We start from the raw sequence: 6,000 nt of genomic DNA, 5'->3' as shown, positions 1-6,000 counted from the left end.
TTCTATATTTTCAGATCTCCCCTCATTCTCTCAGGAGGCCCCCCTCCCTCTGAGCAGCCTCCGGTTACTTCCAATCTATTGCTATTACAAATAGCAATGCGGCCAAGAATGGGCGTGGGTATACATGCAAAACTCGTATCACCCTAACACATTCTTAGAAGTGGGATTTCTGGATCAAAGGATGACTGCATATGTGAGTTTAATAGCTACTGCTGAGCTCGCCTCCGCGGGGATCATAGGATTTTCGGATTTCCACCAGCAGCAACGTGCGCGAGACAGCGCCTGTTTCTTCACGGCCTCGCCCGGCCAACTCCAACTCCGTGTCGTCAAGCTTCAGGGGGGTTTGCCAATCCGGCAGTTGAGAAACGGCCTGAACCGAGCGCGCCCTTCCCCACCGCATCCCTGACCTCGGACCCCAGCCCCCCGCCCCCGCGGACAGCCGCGCCGCGTCACCCCGCGCAGCGCATCCCCGCGGTCCGGCGAGCCGGGCAGCTGCGCGCACGCGCGGGGTCGGCGCTCGGCACGCGGGCGCCAAGGCCCCCGGGGGTGGGCTGCGCTCGGCGGAGATCCGGCTTTGCTCAACCCTCCCGAAAGAGGAAGCGCGGAAGGGCTTGAAGTAAGCGCTCAGGCCGACCGTTGCAACAGAGCTCGGGGTGTCGGGCTTCTGCGGAGCCGTCATGTGGCCCCACATCCCTCAGCCTCTGGTAGATGGGGTGACAAAGCAGGATCGCCGAGCGAGGGAGCGCTCCCGAGAGGAGGGGGCGCGCGGGGGAGGGTCAGACGGGAAGGCCCGACTTCTCCCAGAACTTAGAACACCAAAAACTTTTTTTCCCCCCTCTTTCAAGGGCGTGGCGTGGAGGGGGGGGGCAGGGGACATGAGGCTGGGAGCCGGGCAGCTGGGAAAGCAGCCCCCGAGGCGCAGGAGCCCCCCTCCACGCGTCCTCCCGCGGGGGCGCCTCACGCCGGCGCGCTGCGCGGGGAGGGCAGGGCCGGCCCCACTTCCTCCGGCGCGGCCGACCTGAGCCGGGCGCCGCCCAGTGTGCGCTTCGCCTGCCCCGCGGCTGCCGCGCCGTGCCCGCGCCCGCGCCCGCGCCCGCGCCCGCCCCAGCCGAGGCCCCGGGAGCCGTCAAGGTAAGCGGCCCGGCCGGGCCCCCGAGGGCCCGTGTGTCCCGCGGGTCTGCGTCCGACCCCGGGTCCGACCCAGCTCCCGGCCGCGGCCCGGAGCACTCGCGCCCCCCGCCCGGCCCTCGGGGGGACGCGCGGCCCCGGGATCCCCACTGCGCCCAAAGCCGCTTCGGAGGTGGATGGAGAAGGGGCTGAACCGTCGCCCGTCTGGCGGTCCAGGAGCCCCGACCGGCCCACTGTACAGCCAGGGCCAGTCGTGTGAGAATTTGAGATTGACGATCGCAGTCTGACGTGTCTTGGGGTGTTTGCTGAGTTCAAAACTTTTGGACAACCGTATCTTCTTTTTCTTAAAAAAAAAAAAGAAAAAAAAAGTCTTTACTAGTGATACTCCTTTTCGTTTTAAAATAAGATAGATAGAGGGATCCCTGGGTGGCGCAGCGGTTTGGCGCCTGCCTCTGGCCCAGGGCGCGATCCTGGAGACCCGGGATCGAATCCCACGTCGGGCTCCCGGTGCATGGAGCCTGCTTCTCCCTCTGCCTGTGTCTCTGCCTCTCTCTCTCTCTCTCTCTCTGTGACTATCATAAATAAAAATAAAAAAAAAATAAGATAGATAGAGGGGGACGACGCCTGGGTGGCTCCGTGGTTGAGCATCTGTCTGTCTGCCTTTGGCTCAGGTGGTGATCCCGGGGTCCTGGCATCGAGTCCCGTCCCGCATCGGGCTCCCTGCAGGGAGCCTGCTTCTCCCTCTGCCTGTGTCTGCCTCTCTCTCTGTGCCTTGAAGGAATGAATGAATGAATGAACCTTAAAAAAAAAAAATAAGATAGAAGAACGATTTGGACACCAGGAGTTAGTCTCATAATTTGGCTTGGAGTGAATGGCCAGAGTGCCATTTTGTAGCACGAAAGAAACTAACTAGGATGTCCTGATATCCAGGAGTCGCCCTGAACCCTTGACCCCCTGCACCTCTTATTTTTCTTCTGGGAAGGTATTTCTTGTACATACCCTTGTGGAACGCTAAAGGTGTGGTTTCCTAGAGGCATTCTAGATTCTCGGCCTCTGAACAGAAATTTCAGAAAAGAGAGCTTTTGTCCCTTGGAATAAACCACCACTGACAATTTTCCCTCTGGCCTCACTGAAATAGTCTTATAGTTAAGACTAGCTGACAAAATTCACAGAAAATGTGCTAAGAAATCTTCCATAACCTCTTCCGGGTACTATTTCCTGTCTGTTCAGTATGTTGTGAAAGGTCTAAGAAATATAATGTCATCTTTGGGTTATTAGTCCTTAATGATTTTCACAGTGATACTAATATTTGTGTTTTTTCTTGGTATTTGGGATATTTGGATCTGTTGAAAAACTGAGATGGGGCATTGATGTACCCAAGCTTGGGCAGATCAACATTAGATTTCAAAATTCTTCGATTATTATCTCTCAAGAAATATATCTTTATAATATGGATTATATTATGATTTAGTCACTTTAAATCTTAAACATGATACTCATTAGGCTATACAGTGTCCATTAATTTTTTATATTTTTATATCCTAGGAATGAATACCACATACCTAATTTTTTAATGTTTATTAACTTATAGTAAAAAAGTTATAGATATTTTCATATTATTATTAAAATGAATCACTTGTAAAATTTATTGCCATAAATGTCTATGTTTGATAATGCCGCTCTGAATTTCTTTAAACCATACTACTTTCTTTTCTTTCTTTCTTTTTTTTTTTTTTTTTTTGAGAGAGAGAGACAGAAATAGTGAGAGAGAGCAGGAGCAGGGAGGAGAGGGAGAAGCACATTCCCTGCTGAGCAGGGAGCCTGACATGGGGCTTGATCCCAGAACCCTGGGATCAGGACCTGAGCCAAAGGCAGACGCTTAGCTGACTGAGCCACCAAGGCAGCCATAAGCCATACTACTTTCAAAAGCATTGTTATTTTTATTTACTTTTAATTAAAATCTTGTTTTAATTATTTTTATATCCAAAACCTTGTAGTGAGTCCACAGATCTTATAATAAATTAAGTTGGCATATCATAGCTTGCCACACCAAAATATTTTCCATTTTAAAGACCTCATGAGTTTATCTTATAGACCATAGAATGATCTTAGTAATTCTCACCTCAAAATAGAACAATTCTTATTAACATATTTTTAGTATGTAAATATGTCTATATGTCTTTTAAAGATTTTATTTATTTATTCATGAGAGACACACAGAGAGAGGCAGAGACATAGGCAGAGGGAGAAGCAGGCTCCCTGCAGGGAGCCCCATGTGGGAGTCCATCCCAGGACCCCAGGATCATGACCTGAGCTGAAGGGAGACACTCAACCACTGAGCCACCCAGGTGTCTCAATATGTCTATGTTTTATGTCAGTTCTGTCATTCTATGTGACAAGTAGCTTAAAGTTTAAGCAATTATTATAAATTTAAGTAATTCATTATAAATTCAATAAATGCCAGGATTTGAGGTATTAGATTGGTACACTGCTTGTGTAGTCATGTTTATCTGTATTATAGTTGTAATTGTCGTGAGAAACATGATTTGTAGAGGAAACTGCTATATATTTGGAAAAGTTAACAGATGTCTCTTAAGAAGCAACAATAGCAGCACTAAGGAATAGCATTGAATAAGCTATATTCTATGAAAGGGGCTAGATTATAGGTGCAGCATGACAAGGCGGGGCCTGTGGATAGGGACCAGAGATGTGACCTATCACCACCACGTCTCCATTATCTTGCCAAATTCCTGGCACCATAGTTGGGACTCAGAAAATATTTTCTAAGTGTCCAGATACTTAGAAGTATCTAAGTGGAAGTATCAGTTCCACTTCTGGGTTGTACCATCAAAATGTCACAAGCCCCTGACCCAGGCAGCCCTGTTGGTCCTAACCCTGAGGCATGAACAGGCAGAGATGTAGCCCCACTCCAAGGAACCACACCTTCTCAGCATGCACTCTGAAGCTTGAATTCATGACACAGTTTCCATACATTTCCTGAAGATTGACTAGGCACTTGATTGATGAAAAATCATATTGTAAGAACTATTCTCTCTCAACTCAGTTTCTTCTTCATCACCAAATGGTAATCGTAAATAATTATTCTGTTGACTTAGCTTAGATTTTGGACCAGACTCTTGTGCTAATTAATATAGATGTGTCATTGCATTAATTCTCACATCCTGGGCTTATGCCATGATTATTATCTTTGAAGAAATGAAAGCACAGAGAGGTTAAGAAGGTTACACAGAGAGTAAGAAGAGCTGACCTTTGAACTGAGCTAGTCTCATACCAACACCCTAGCAGCTAGCTGTACTGGGGACAGGGCTCAAATGGTGAAAAAACATGGAGCCTTTCTTCAGTGAACTTGTAGCCTGTTTGCGGCGAGGTGGTGGGGGGGTGGGTGGGGAAAGCGGACATAAATGGGCAGTGAACAGTTCTACACATGACCAGAATTGTGTGCTGTAGAAGTAAATATCAAATCCCTGTACTACAGTGGGGTCAGGGAAGGGAGGATGAAATAAAGGTAACCAAGGAACTTGCCTTGCTGTAGTGGGAAGATAAGGTATTATAATCAATTGTGAAGTTATTATCTTTATATATGTCTTTTGAAAAAATAATCTGCTTTGGCAACCATCACATGTTTTCATTTTTATCTTTATTCTCGTCCCTCTTGATAGCTTCTAGGTTGACTAACTCAATAAAGCCATGAGTATCATATTCTTTTTATTTCTGCTGGGGATCTTTTCTGATTTCATCTCACATCACAGACTCATCAGTGAGATGGTTGTGGGCTGGGAGAAGGTATAAATGCTAAATCAACAAAAGTTAGTTTCCACACATTGGCTAGAAGATTTATGTCCAGAGAGGTATATCAAACTAGAAGGAAAATAAAGAGTGGTAGTAGAACAAGTAAATACTAGGCTAGATTTATTTTTGTCCTTCCTTTTTTATTATGAAATGTTTCATATACAAAAGATGGTGTATAATGTATATGTAAATTATAATGAATAATGATAAAGCCAACATCTGGATACCTATACCCAAACTGAAGAAGTAAAATATTACCAATATATCTTCTGACTTCCTCCCAATAGCATTCCCTTTTTTCTCAACAGACGTCATCACTATTGCAAACGTGCTGATTTTTTTTTGAAAGCGTGTAGAAAGCCTGTACATGCATTTGCAAAGACGTCAAACTAAGAGAGTACACCGGCACTTGGGAAACAGATTAGAATCTCCACCAACTGTAGGCATGATTGTAAAGTGAAGTGTTCACTGTTAAGTGAAGACAACTTATTTTAAACAGCATAAAAGCAAAGTGGGCTATAAATGATTAAGAGTAAGTACCATGGAAATAGTTAGAGGTATCTTACTCATTACTGAAGTGACCAAGATTCACCAGTGGATAACCATAACTTTTAAGGGTAATAAAAAATATATAACTTAGGAACTGCTCATTTTTTTATGTTACTTAAATTTCTACTTTAAATACGACTCAGTCATTTAAAAAATATTTGCTGAGCACTATTCCAGGTGCTTGAGACATGTTGGCAAACAGGAGAGGCAAAGATCTCTGCATTTATGGAGTTTATATTCTAAGAGTACAATACAGACAATAGTCTGTATGGGGAGATACAGACAATAGTCAATAAAAATAATAAATAAGTAAATAATCTCAGTAGTAGTAAGTGAAAAGTGTCATAAAAAAAAAAGACAAAGTTGAGCAAAGTAAAGTTGTAATACTTAATAAGGTGGTCAGGCTTGGCCTCACTGGGTAGGATAGGATCTGAGCAAAGTTTTGAAGGAATTAACTAAGAGACTATCTGAGGGAAGGGTGTTCCCAGAAGAGGGAACAGCCAGGGCCAAAGC

General features: G+C 45.5%; 1 protein-coding gene across 2 annotated transcripts in view; it reads left to right on the top strand.

The window, feature by feature from the left end:
• The first annotated feature begins 509 nt into the window (after window positions 1-509).
• APBB1IP (amyloid beta precursor protein binding family B member 1 interacting protein) overlaps window positions 510-6,000 on the top strand; it is a 103,193-nt gene continuing 97,702 nt past the window's right edge. Inside the window, exon 1 of one of the 2 annotated variants that reach the window (XM_055330992.1) lies at window positions 510-616. The gene's annotated coding sequence lies outside the window, so the exon portion shown is untranslated. Of the gene's footprint in view, window positions 617-1,059; window positions 1,132-6,000 lie in introns of those variants that run through there. The other variant, XM_055330991.1, reaches the window with a different exon arrangement.

Source organism: Nyctereutes procyonoides, unplaced genomic scaffold (assembly GCF_905146905.1).
Source record: "Nyctereutes procyonoides isolate TBG_1078 unplaced genomic scaffold, NYPRO_anot_genome, whole genome shotgun sequence".
Classification (NCBI taxonomy): Eukaryota; Metazoa; Chordata; class Mammalia; order Carnivora; family Canidae; genus Nyctereutes; species Nyctereutes procyonoides.
The sequence above is the reverse complement of the archived record's forward strand: the minus strand, read 5'-3'. Positions and strand labels throughout refer to the sequence as shown.